The sequence below is a fragment of the Megascapheus bottae genome, chromosome 9 (assembly GCF_031878675.1).
Source record: "Megascapheus bottae isolate mThoBot1 chromosome 9, mThoBot2.hap1, whole genome shotgun sequence".
NCBI classification, from domain to species: Eukaryota; Metazoa; Chordata; class Mammalia; order Rodentia; family Geomyidae; genus Megascapheus; species Megascapheus bottae.
In genome coordinates this window covers 17290802-17304451 of record NC_143517.1, presented here as the reverse complement: position 1 = coordinate 17304451, position 13650 = coordinate 17290802, and the positions used below count along the sequence as shown (strand labels likewise).

Genomic DNA, 13650 nt, shown 5'->3' with positions numbered 1-13650 from the left:
CTGTTTGGGATTCTAAAAGCTTCTTGTATCTGGATGGGCCTGCCCTTCTGGATATTTGGGAAGTTCTCTGAGATGATTCCCTGAAGAATATTTCCAATACTATTGACCTCTTTCTCCAGGCCCTCCTCAATACCAGTTAGCCTTAAATTAGGCTTCCTAATTGTATCTTGGACCTCCTGTAGCGTTTTCTCATATTTCCTAGATTTGAATTGACTCATTTTTTGTTCTTTCTCTATAACACTAAATCATCTACAACCCCGGAAATTCTCTCTTCTGCATTGTCTAACCTGCTATCAAAGCTTTCTACTTTTTCATCTCTAATTGCTTCTAATTGCTCATTTTTTATGCCTTGCATCTCTTCTTTTAGATCATGTATGGATTTCTTTAACTCCTTGATTTCCATTTGCATGGTTAGCTCAGCAGCTTTATTCTCTTTGGACATTTGTACATTTGTTTGTGGATTCTATGAATTCGTCCATTTTTCTTTGAAAAACCTTTGTTATGGCCTTCTTTATGGCTTCCCCTTTTTACATATCACCTTATTTATGGTTTCCTCTTGTTTAGCTATGGCTTCCTCCCTTATCTCTTATGTTATATTTTCACAGTTTTCATTAATGATGTTTTTCAAATGCATTTGTTTAGCACTTGGAAGACTCTCCTCTAGGTTTGCCAGTGACTGCTCCATTGCCTGTTTATGTTAGGTGGGAGATGCTATTCCTTGATTTGACCTTTTTCTTGAGTTTCTTGTTCTGCCCATTTGAAAATGGGGGCAAGATTAATACTAAACAAGATTATAATTTTTCAGATACAACCAACCTAGACCTTTTTAGTTGGCTGACAATATATGTTCACACTTTTAGATTGGTAATATCACTCTCTCTTTTTGTGCACTTACATACAAATCTAATACAACCACTGATAAGCGATTTATACCCAAAACAATAAGCCCCTCAATCCAATCTCTATTGTATTTAAGTCCCTCTGGACCTAGAGTATAATTGAACACCTAGATACACAGCATTGCTCAACAACCATCAAATGTAAAACCATGTATTATAAGAGTTGAAGGATGAACAGAGGACCAGAGATAGAAAAATAATATGAAAGACAACAAGGAAAGTAGGAAAAGAATAACGCAGGAGTGTAAGATTATTATAGTAATGAAGAAAAGATATCGTGTAAGGATAACTGACCTAAGGTGATAGACAGGTAGAATATTTGAGTATAAAATTTAGAGAACTTAGATAAAACTTATGAAAACAATAAAAGTAATAAGAAGAATATATAGAGAAAAAAGGAAGGTAGATATAGAAGATTGCAATGATACATATTTTAAAAAGAAAAAAGAAACAAAACAACAACAAAATAAAAGAAAACAGAACATATACACACACAAAAAAGAAAAGGAGTGGGGAGATTCCTCTCTATTGTGAGTTCTTACCCAATAGATACTAGGGTTGAGAACCAGGAGTTTAAAAAGAAGGTGACTGTATCAATATAGATATCATTTTTATTCAGACTGTACCCAAAGATGTCACTGTGTTTCTAGGAACGGCCACAGTGACAGAAGGAATGTGGGAAAAGAGAGGTTAAAAAAAAAAAAGGAATGACTCATGACATTAGAAAAAAAGGTATAGGTAAAATGGCAACGAGAAAATAAGAACACCTAAAAATGCAAATGAAAAGGAGTAGAAGAACACACACAAAAAAAAGGGTATTCTTCAGGGTTTTTTTTTTTTTTGGTGGGGGGCAGGATAGGAAATTTCTGTCTCCACTAAATTCGGGATCCAAACTCTTCACAAAGTCTTTTTCTCTTGTGATTTGGCTTTGCAGTTTTTCGGATCAGATTGCTTGATTGGTAAAACAAAGCTGAAAGATTCGCTGGCGACTTTGTTTACCAGGTCTGCGGGTGGCGCAGGGGGATGGACTTCAGCAGCGCTGGGCCGGATTTCTGGCTAAGGGACCTCTGGGAAATCCTTTGCCAGTAAGAATTATGGCGTTGCGAGCATCACCTCTCAGGCTCCAATTGCTTTGGCCGGGTCTTTGCCAGCAGTCAGGATGGCGCTGCTCTCAGCTGGAGGGGGAGGGGCTCGCTCCCAATGCCATTCAAGGAGCAAAAGTGGAAACTTCTCCTCGGAGGTGCTCACAAATTGCTGGATTCTCCGGTTCCATGGAGCTGGCTGCTCCGTGCACAGCCAGGTGTCGGCTCTGGGCTCGCGCAGCCTCTGTGTGGCTCTGTCTGCTCCGCGGCTGGCGGGGCTCCACGCTGTCTTCTCACACCGGTATTCTGCCTTTTTCCTCTCTGACTGAGATCTCTGTGGCGCTAAAGCTTACTTAGGATCGATTTTGGTAAAGAACTGTCCCCTCCACTGCCAGAACTTGAACCTTGGCGGGAGCTCAATACGTCTCACACTGAACCGTCGCCATCTTCCGCCATTCCTCACACACTACGTGTTTTATTGATTCTTCATTTCTTCCCCGACAGAAATGGGGTTCTTGTTGTTCTTGATTTATGTATTGCTCATTGTGGCCATTTCATCTTGATTACAACAGTCGTGATGGATGGTACGATCTGTAAATGTTTGAATAAGTGAATAAAAGTGAAGGAACTAGTGCTCTGCTTTTCAGAGAGGTTAGAAATCATATAATGATGTAAAACCTTGCCTCCCCTTAGACTTTATAAACCAGATGTGTGTGGCTTATAATCCTAAAAGGGTTTCAGGAAGGCTGAGAATAACCAGATTATGGTTTGAAACAAGCTTAGGCCACAAAAGTTCATAAGGCTCCTTTCTCAGCCCATAGCGTGCATCATCTCACATTACTTCACTAGTCCAGGCAGACATTTTCATGAGACTCTCCCTCCAAACAGAGGGAAGCTTGACATGATGGTATAGGTGTGTGATCCCCACAACTATGGGATGCCTAAAGTGGGTGGATCATGACAGGCATACACCTGGTGGGGAGAGGGAGAACTGAGAGCCTATCCTAGCAAAAAGCAAGATTGGAGGCATGGTTCAGAAGTCAAGTGCCAACTCAGTCTAGTTCGTGCAAGGCCTTGAGTTAAAAAACCTAGTACATATGACTCAAACAAAAACTGCACAATAATCCTAACATTCTGTGGCTGCTAGAGAAGACGAATCCGGATTACTGGCAATATCAATAATTGCAAAAATCACTAAACACTCAGATAAATCAGCACAAAAACACTTTTCTCACCCCCTAGGAAACCAGCATCCTTTGGGAAACCAGTAGGATTAGTAACCGCATCAATTGCAACCACTGAGTAATTTGAATACCCAACACAGCTTGGCACCTTTCTTTAGAAATAAATAAGATCAAAGGGAGATCAAAAAGTTTGCATTATTATGATTTATTAAACTGAAATTCTCAACCCTTGCCAGGCATCAAACACACAACAGTGATGGGTAAAGTCCTTTAAATTTCACCCCTGCCCTACAAGTATAAGGCTCTCCTCCTGGGAGCCTGAGTGACAAAGAAGTTATCTTCCCAAATTTATGCTATGACAGTGAATCAAGCTAAGACTTACTGAACCTAAAATCAGAAGCTTTTCTATGATGATGCCCTTCTTCCATTTATAAAGAAAAATCTCTCACAGGGGCTTTGTTTCTTGCTGATCCTCAACTATATTTGAAATCACTGAGCCTCTGTAACTGCTTTCTACCTGGGTTATTAAAATACTGACTGCAGCAATGAAATATTTCCACAGTAGAGGAAAATGATATTTTAAAGATTGCTATCTTTTCTAATTCATTTCTAGAAAATCACTTTGGCTTATCACTGGGGAAAAATCTCTAAGCAATAAAAGCAATGCAATAAAGAAAACAGGCAGTGTATCACAAAATGTGTTTTGCATCTTGATAACAACCTGTGATTTATTTATTACCTATGGTAAGTGTGAAAATAAACCATACTGATGGAATTCATGAATAGGACATTTTGGGGAAAGCATTAGTCTTGGTTCTAGCATCCAATTAGTTGAATATCTTGTTGAAATGTAGAGTAAGACTTCAGGTCAGTTTTGCAAATATTATTAACTTTGTAGTTTATGAAAGTATAGATTAAAGTTCTCCAATATATAGATTCAACAGTAATCCAAGTTCTAGGAAACTCCTTCAAGAGACCAGGAAGAAAGTTATATTTTATTAGTATGCTTGAGAGCAGAAAAATCTTACCTATCCAATATAATAACTTAATTCAATTTTTTCCAATATAAACTATACCAAATGACTCCAGTTAGTTTTAACTTAAACCAGTAGGTCCATACCTTCCTTTCCCATCTTAGTTAATACTAACTTAGGCATGCTCTGCACTGTTTTGTCTCTTAATGAGCAATTTCTCTAATTTGACGATCAGCAGCTATAGTTTAATTAGGTAAATCTCCACATCCCCTGATGACTGAAATAATCTGCACTTGAACTTGGGCTTTTATTTGATAGGGGGAACCTGGGCTCATTATAAAGCAAAGAAGAAAAAAAGCCTATACATCTAAAATGTGAGGGAACAAGGGAAATTTGGATTAGGAAAGTCACTGAAAAGAACAGTGCTCAGGTCATTCTAAGAATTTGAGAATATGACCTTTTATAACTGGAAACTAATGACGAAATGAAGCAAATGGGATTGAATGACATTCAATATATATAAATATATATGTATTTTTTGCCATGCCTGGGGCTTGTCCTCAGGGCCTGGGCACTGTCATTGGTACTTTTTGCTCAAAGCCAGTGCTCTGCCACTTGAACCACAGTGCCACTTGTGGCTTTTTCTGTGTATGTGGTACCTAGGAGTTGAACCTAGGGCTTCGTGCATGCTAGGTGAGCACTCTACCACTAGGCCATACCCCAGGCCTTTGTTGTTGTTTTTGGGGTGTGTGTGTGTGTGTGTGTGTGTGTGTGTGTGTGTGTCTATACATGTGTGCCCAGGGCCTGGGCAATTTCCCTGAGTTTTTTGGTTCAAAGCTAGTACTGTTCAACTTTAAACCACACCTCTATTTCCAGCTTTTGGATGGTTGATTGAAGATAACAATTTCAAGGACTTTCCTGCAAAGCTGGCTTTGCACTAGGATCCTTAGACTATAGGTGTGAGTAAATGGCGCCTTGCAAAATTTGCAATTTTTTAAAAATCATTTTGCCTGTTTTGTGGAGAGCAGATGCTGAATATACTCCAAGGGACAAGGACTAGTCCAGGAAGTTTGCATACAATGCAGAAATCATGGAAACAAAGCATTGTAATCTTACATAAAACATTTTATATCACTTACAATATGCAGGCAGTATAGAACTTCACCCTGGGATAAATAGGAAAAAAAATCAGAAAATCTTTCAAGAAAATATCCCTATGACAGGGCTGAGAATTTGGCCTAGTGGCAGAATGTTTGCCTAGCATGCTTGGTACCACATACGTAGAAAAAGCTGAAAGTGGTGCTGTGGCTCAAGTGGGAGAGCTCTAGACTTGAAAGAGTCCAAAGACAGGGCTCAGGCCCTGAGTCCAAACCCCAGGACTGCCCCACACACAAAAAAAAGAAAAAAAGAGAAAAGAACAAAGGAAATTCCCCCATGTGAATGCTAAAGGATGAAAACAAATCCCTATGCCCAACATATGTAGAAAAAGATTTTCATTGCAGATGGAATGACAGAAATAGAAAGTGTTTGAGCACACTACTGTCAAGAAACAAAAAGGATTCTGATCTTAGAGGGCCAGCATTTGTTTGGGTGAGGAAGGCAGGAGAGGAGGTACAGAACCACACAATTACACAAATGCAAGGCAGTTATTGAAGAGGATCTTCAGAACCAAGAGTCATCAGAGGCAGGAACTCAGTAAATATGGATTTAATGAATACATGATTGAATTTGCATTTCATAAAATGTTTTCTTGGAGCAGCAAAGAATGCGTCAGAGCATCAGCCTGAGGAGAAAGTAGGAGAGGAGCGACGTGCCAAATAACAAAAGCAATCTGAGAGCCTGTAATGGAGGGAACTAGGCAGGAGGGAGAGAGGTCAGAGCACTATATGGACTAATTAGGGCAGGACATTAAATATCCTAAATATTGTTAATCTGTCTAAAATACTTCCTTAGAGCCTCCAAGATTTAAAATCATTTTAGCCAATTTTGCTTTCTACTTTTCTTCTGAAGAAAAATGATAGATAGAATGTTCCCACATTTTCAGTTTCTTTCTACTCCAAGCCTTCCCCTCTTTGTGTCTTCCTCACCTTAGTCTGTATTTGTACTCTTTCTGGCTAAGCCACAGTTCTGATCTGAGTCTAAAGATGCTGTATGTTTAAGCAAAATAAGCCCAGAGATAAAGGGTAAGGAGATGGAGAGTCCTAGAATATGTTTTTGTGTTATGTTTTAGTCTTGTACTTGAGAGAAAAATGTCATGCTACCTCAGTTTCCACAAGTCCACCAGTCTTTGAGATCACACTACTGGGAAATACTTTGTACAGATCCAATCTCATAGGCTTCAACCTAAGGGATTACTCTTTTCACTCTGGCAATGTGTTCTGGTCCATTAATAAAACTTACCAAACTCATAAAGGCCCCTTTTACAGTGCTCAGGGAAGTAAGGACCCATATAGTACTCATTTTCAGATGTCTTTGACTACTTTACAAACAGCCTTCACCTCCAGTCTCATTCAATTCCCTTGAGTCTCTGCTAGGTAGATGAAGGTATGATAACCATTTTATAGATGACAGAAAGGCCTATGAGACTTTTATTTCCAATTAGCCATCAAGAAGCAGTAGAGCTGTGATTCAAGTGGTAGAGCACTAGCCTGGAGCACAAAAGCTTAGGGATAGCACCCAGGCACCAAGTTCAAGCCCCAGGTTCTACACACACACACACACACACACACACACACACACACACACACACACACACACCAAGTAGATATCCTGACTACAACTCCCTTCCTTCCTCCATGCAGTCAGACTCACAATAGGACATGACATGGCAATATGGCATCATGAATCCTCCCAGCCGTTCTCCACCTATGTTGAAGTTGGAGGACCTGGGTTGGGGAACCACCAGTACTTATTATGCTCATCTACTTTTTTCTGTCCTTTGACATTTATGAAGCTGTCTGAAAGTAAATTGGACAACTAGACACAGAAATGTCACAGACAGTACTTTGGGAGTGGGGGAAACAGTGTTTAAAATCATGGTTTTCACAGAAAAAGAAAAAATGATTCCTAAAGTCACAGGGATGAGAACAAATCAGCTGTGCCTTGTTCTCAAGTGACCTGAGCCAGGAATGACATTCCAGACAGCCTTTCCTCTGGATTTTTCTTCCTCCTCCATCCCCATTCATAATCTGGATAAAATACATCTCAGATTGCCTGACTTTCTTTTCCTTTTTGCTTCTGAAGAGACTAGAAGGGGAAAGATTCCAATACAACAAAATTCATACCCTCATGGTAATATCAAAGTCAACCTTTTTGTTTCCAAAAAGAGGGATTTGTAGAATGTAACCTTAAAGGGAAAAAAAGGAGCCAAGGACAAATAAAGCAAAGGATACTTCCTTTGGGCTTGCCTTCTCAGTTCTATCTCTCTTGAATCTTCAAATTCACACTCATTTTAAGTCAGGGATTTCGGAGATCAAATAGTCCTTTTTAATGATTTCCTTATAGAGAGTCAAATGGGAACCTCTCTGTCATTTCCAGGTGATCTCATCCCCTACTTTACCAGGACTTCTGACCAGACCCCAGCACCAGCCTCTGGGATCACCCACAGGATTAGATTTAGAGGAGGATTAGCTTATTATTCTTCATAGATTCTGACTCATACAGAAGAAAAAAGCTCCATCTGAATAAAAGGTTATTTCTCATTTATTTTTGCCAGTCCCAAGGCTTGACCTCAGGATCTGGGAACTGTCCCAAAGCCTCTCTGTGCTCAAGGCTAGTACTCTAGTACTTGAACTACAGTGCCACTTCCAGCCTTTTCAGTGTGTGTGGTATCGACTAGGCAAGCACTCTACCACTAGGCCACACACCTGGTCCTATAAAAGGTTATTTTTAAGCAGTTTAGGGTAGAGACTGTAAATGTTTTTTACATGGCCCAGGACCTTAGAATTCATCTCAAGAAGTATGGACATCCTGGTATCTTTCCATCAAGATCTGCTTTTCTGGATTCCTAACAATTACATACATACATGCATACATACATAAGCAGAGGCAGTCTATCTCTCCAGCTCATTAAAGCAAGTGAAATCCCAGACACTGGGCTAATTGTAAGGCTAGATTTCTAGTATCAGACTTAACTGACATTCTCTTTGCACAGTAATGATCTAAAGGCTCACCTATATCTTTTTCCTCAATATCTAATTTGGCAAAGTAGAAGCAGTTTCATGTTTAGCATTTTGGAATGATCCAATGGTGTCATTCTGCAATAAGAATTCCTACTACAACAAAGAAACCATGGGCACCATCAAAGGTTGCATGGTTACAGCATTCCAGCCCAGTTTAGATGAAACAATAATTCTCTACCATTGTGAGACTTTGTATTTGTCAAAGAGTATCTAACATGATCCTACCGATGAAGCTATAATAAAGAGTTAGTGTTCTGCAACTCTTCCAGAAAGGGCAGGAAGGTGAGATCACTTGCCAACAATTTTTCATAGCTAGTAATAGAAAATCTGGAGCTAGAACACAAAGTGGAAAAAAAGCAGAAAATGAGATATATCTAGCCACCTGTACACCCTTGATGCCTGGGATGGAGACCAGTTTAAACATGTTAGAATGACTTCATAGTGTCTACAAGAATCCTGTTTATAGTCTCACCTAGAGACATACAATGCCATAGATATTATAGATTGGCACCCTTCCTGTACAAAGCTCCATTTGCCAGTGTCCCACAGTTCCGCTTCAACCCAAATTGCATTTTAGAAAGAAAGAGGTGTATGTTGTGGGCTGTAGGGAGCCAGCATGGAGGTGCAGGGTTTGGACATTTGCCATCATGTTCCCTGGCTGCTTTTCAATCTCATGCTGCAGACAAAGGCAAACAAAGAAAATCTCCACTCTTCTAGCCTTACACAATCTCAGGCTATTTTGAATCAATTTTTCTCCCCAGGACCTGGTACTCATACATTGGAAAAGCCTATATCACATAGATTTTAGTCAGAAATGAGAAAAAATTAATGTCAAGTATGAAAGCACAACTAGAGTATGAAGAAGGTATTGAGAAGTAAAGATCCTTACATAATCACAAAGCCACTGAATTCTATGGTAATTATTTGGGGGGGGAGCAAAGAAAGAGCTTTTAGGTTTTTGCCTTTGAACAAAGCTGACAACAACTATTTGACTCTGCAGCTTCTGAGTGGTTAATTTTAGACTGCTAATATTAACATCCTCTCACTGATTATTCTTAATTAAACTTATTCCTGAGCTATTGCTAAATGTCAAAAATGTGCATCCTCAGAATATTCTTCCAGAAAGCTTTGGTTTGTAGGAGTCTAATAAGATTATTTCCCTCCTCCATCCCTACAAATTACAGCTTCTGTTACTTAACAAATCTCCCCGGCAGGCATCATTCCAGCACCCTCTGCACAGTTTAGAAAGACAATTGGACAAGAGTTTCTAAGGCAAGTGCAGGTAAAATCCTGAATATTGCATATGTTACAAGGAAGGCTGTGAATGGTCCCTGATCACCTTTCTGCACTGTGAAACAGCCTTTGATCTGTGTGCGTGTGTGTGTGTGTGTGTGTGTGTGTGTGTGCATGTTGGCCCTGGAACTTGATCTCAGGGCCTGAACATTATACGTTGAGAATTTTTCTGGCTCATCAGATTCAAAGGCCTGGTCCTCATTATTTATTATTTATACTTTAATAATTATTTGTCTTCATTGTCAGTCTTCACTATCTAGATGGGCTGATTGCCAGTATGCTATTTCCCATCTTTTCCTTTCCTTCTGCAGTGTCTACAATGACTATCACCAGATTCAAAAGAACAAGTTAGAGGAAATGGAGGTGTGGCTCAAGAGTTAGAGTCCAGTCTTGAGCAAAAAGGCCAAGAGGGAGCACAAGGCCCTGAGTTTAAGACCCACTACTGGCATGTACACACACAGACACACACAGACACAGAGACCCCCACCCCCACCCCCACCGCCCAACCAACCAAACCAAAATCATCAATAAAGAGAATCCTCAAACTGAGGATCATATTTGGCAAGGATGAAAACAGAAACTGGTTTATGTTTCCAGCTGTAAGGATAAAATCCCCAATGATATTTTACAGCCATTTCAGTTACATGAAAAGCTGGTTTTGAAATCCAGCTCATAGCTTCTAAAAGAAGTTTTTCTTTTTTTTCATATATTTTTATTGTAATTAATAGAAGGGTTACATTATATAGGCCAGATAAAAGGTGCATTACATCACATACGTTGATATCCTTTCTCATGTCCTGGTCCCCATTTCCCTCCCCCTCACCCCCACCCCTCATCTTGTTTTCCCCCCTTCTTTATCCAATTTCAAATAACCAAATATGCATATATCCAATATATCAGATAACAAAGTGAAATACTGTAACAATATGAGTTAACCAAGGGACAGCAAAAGAGATGAGAGATAACACAGTACATTAAGGACAACAATCACTCATTATATGGCTTTTGTTTCTATATCCTAGAGGTCCTTTCATTTAGCGTCATACTATATGGCCTTATGTATCTAGGTTTTGTTCTATTGTAAATCTCTGCTAGGAGAGCCCAAGGTTTCTACTGATTATGACAAATGAGGGAAACCATTGAGCCTCTGTTCCTTTGAGTCTGGCTTACTTCACTTAATATGATTTTTTTCTAAGTCTTTCCATTTCCTTACAAATGGGGCAATGTCATTCTTTCTGACAACAGCATAGAATTCCATTGTGTATAAATACCACATCTTGTTGATCCACTCATCAACTGAGGGACATCTGGGTTGGTTCCATATCTTTGCTATGGTAAATAGTGCTGCAATGAACATCGTTGTGCTAGTGGATTTAGTATGCCCTTGTTTCTGGACGGTTGGGTAAATGTAAGAGGAGTTTTTCTATAGCTTGTTACAACTACTTTTATTTCACTCCTACAGCAGAAGAAAAAAATCAAACGCTGCATGAATATTTTCCAAGAAAAAAAAGTTTAAAATTTCTAATAAAGATAAAGCCTGAATTCTTACAAAACCTAGCCCCAGTATCTTTCTTAGAGATCCTAAGCTTTCTTAAGCTGATTCTAGGCAGTATTCCTCAGTGTCTGTGCCACACTCCTCCTGTGGCCGCTTGGGGCAGTAGAGTGACAGACCCAAGCTCCCTTGCAGAGTAGTTGTAGGTATTTAGGTTCCACTTGCTCAGACTGGAATTTGGAATTGAAAGGGCAAGGGAAGAGGTAGGCAGTGTGACACTCAAATGCATGTCTTTGAGGAATATCTAATAACTGGAGAGCCTGTGGTCTTTTCTGCTCTTCCACTCTTTCATCTTTCCTATGATTTCTACTAAAGGATAAACTTGTAATTATATAAGCAGAATGAAGGAATAACTAAGAAAAAAAGAGTCTGGCAAGCAACTTGTAGGAAATTCAAATTCTGCTCTTAAAAATATTCACCAAGTTTTAATGAAAATAGGAATGTAGAGTATATGAGTGGAAGAGGTATCATGGGTAAAATACTAACTCAAATGGGTATCTCCAGTCCTAACTTTCTGCTAAGCCCCCAATTCAAGTGTCTAAGTGACTCTTACAGCCACCATTTGATATCTGGCAGCACTTCAACACATATGTCCAAGAAGGAACAGGAACTCACTTCTCACCAAACCTAGCTCCAGACTCCTCACTCTCAAAAAACACGGAAATCCTCTGTGAATCCTCTTTTTAGAACCTTCTTTAAGTTGCCTAAAGTCATGAGAAAATCACTTTGGCACCATTCCTGATATATCCTTCCTCGCCCCTTTCCTTCTTCTTTAGACCAGCCACTTCTCCCCTGACCTCTGACAAATTGTTTAATTAGCCATCTGTACTCTATTCTTCTCTTTCTCTGAAGGCAGTTCTCCCAAATGCATCTTGAAAAGTATAAATCCAATATTTTTTCTGATTGTTTTTCTAAAAGCTCCCCTTGCAGGGAGTTTAAAAGCCAAACTACATGGTGTCTACAGGGCTTCACTCTACAGTGTGCCCTGCCCAGCTTCCCAGCACCGCCTCTTTCCATTTTCTGCTCCAAACACACAAACCATATTCTAGTCCTCATGTAGACCGAGCACGTTCTGGCACTAGGCCTTTACAGTTGGGCATATCTACTGAGGAAAAACCACAGGCAGTGAGCATAGCCAGCCCAAGTGAGAAGCCACATGCGCTGCAGCTGGCAAGGTCATAAGTACTAGGCTGGAAGTTTAGGGTTTGCCTTAAGCTTAGAGAAAACGTGGGACCTTACATTTTGAACAGTAATAGAACTGTGGGAGACGTTGGAAAAGGAGTCAGAATATGAGATGGTTATCTCATGTTAGTCATAATTTTGACTTTGTTATTGTCTTTATTTGGAGATTAAATATGGTTCAAGAAATATTGCCAGGTATCAGTGACTCACATCTACTCAGTAGGCTGAAGAGCTTAGGATCTTGGCCTGGGCAGACAAATCCAAGTAGCTTTTATCTTCCAATAACCAGCAAAAAATAAGGAAGTGGAGGCATGGCTCAAGTTATATAGTGCCCTTCCTGGGACTGGCACCAAAAACAAGCAAACAGCAATAAACTAAGAACAGAAAGGGGAAAGAGAAATAATAGTAGTAATATGTGAGTGTCAAGTTGACAAAGGTTGTGAAGCAGTAGATAGGAAAGCATGTCATATCGTATCATAAGATTGATAGCAAACTTGTTTGACAAACCAGTCAGCCAAATTACACTTCCTGTACATCAGCAAAGTTGAGCTTCATATTTTTGTACTCGTGTATTATTTCATAGCCCACAATCATTTTCCTTTCTCACTCTATTTCTTTTTTAATTTATTATTTTAATGGGGCTACAGTTACTTTCATGAAGTAATGAGCGTTTTACTTCTTGCACATTGTTTCCCCTTCTCAATGTATTCCTTTTTTTTTTTTTTTGGCCCATTGTGGGGTGTGAACGCAGGGCCTGGGCACCATCCCTGAGATCTTCAGCTCAAGGCTAGCATTCTACCACTTGAGCCACAGTGCCACTTCTGGTTTTCTGGATAAGAGTCTCACAGACTTTCATGACCAGGCTGGCTTTGAATCACAATCCTCAGATGTCAACCTCCTGAATAGCTAGGATTGCAGACTGGTGCTTGGGCTCAATGTGTTTCTAAAACATACAGATTCTAGTAAGATGCAGATCTCTGCCACATTTTGATACCTGGAAGAAATATGTGTCATGTTTCTCAAATTTTTTACTATTATAAGACACATCTTCATCATGAAGACAGTTTGTTATTAATGTGCAACGAAGATGAGGCTGAAGATGCACCCTATCTTCAACTCATTCTTGTTACTGTAATGAAACACTTGAGACAAGTGAGAAAGGGTTTTTTTGGAGGTTTCAGTCTAAGATCAGTAACTTGGTTACTTTGGGCCTGTAGTAAGACAGTAAATCATTGTGACAGTACATGACAGAACAAAACTGCTCATCACATGGCTTGGGAAAAAAAGCAAAAGATCTAGGGGC

The 13650-nt window shown here is 39.6% G+C and overlaps 1 protein-coding gene across 1 annotated transcript in view; it reads left to right on the top strand.

Annotated features, from left to right (window-relative positions):
- The window catches only part of Cpa6 (carboxypeptidase A6), a 264676-nt gene that overhangs the window by 70946 nt on the left and 180080 nt on the right, over window positions 1–13650 (top strand). The window lies entirely within an intron of this gene.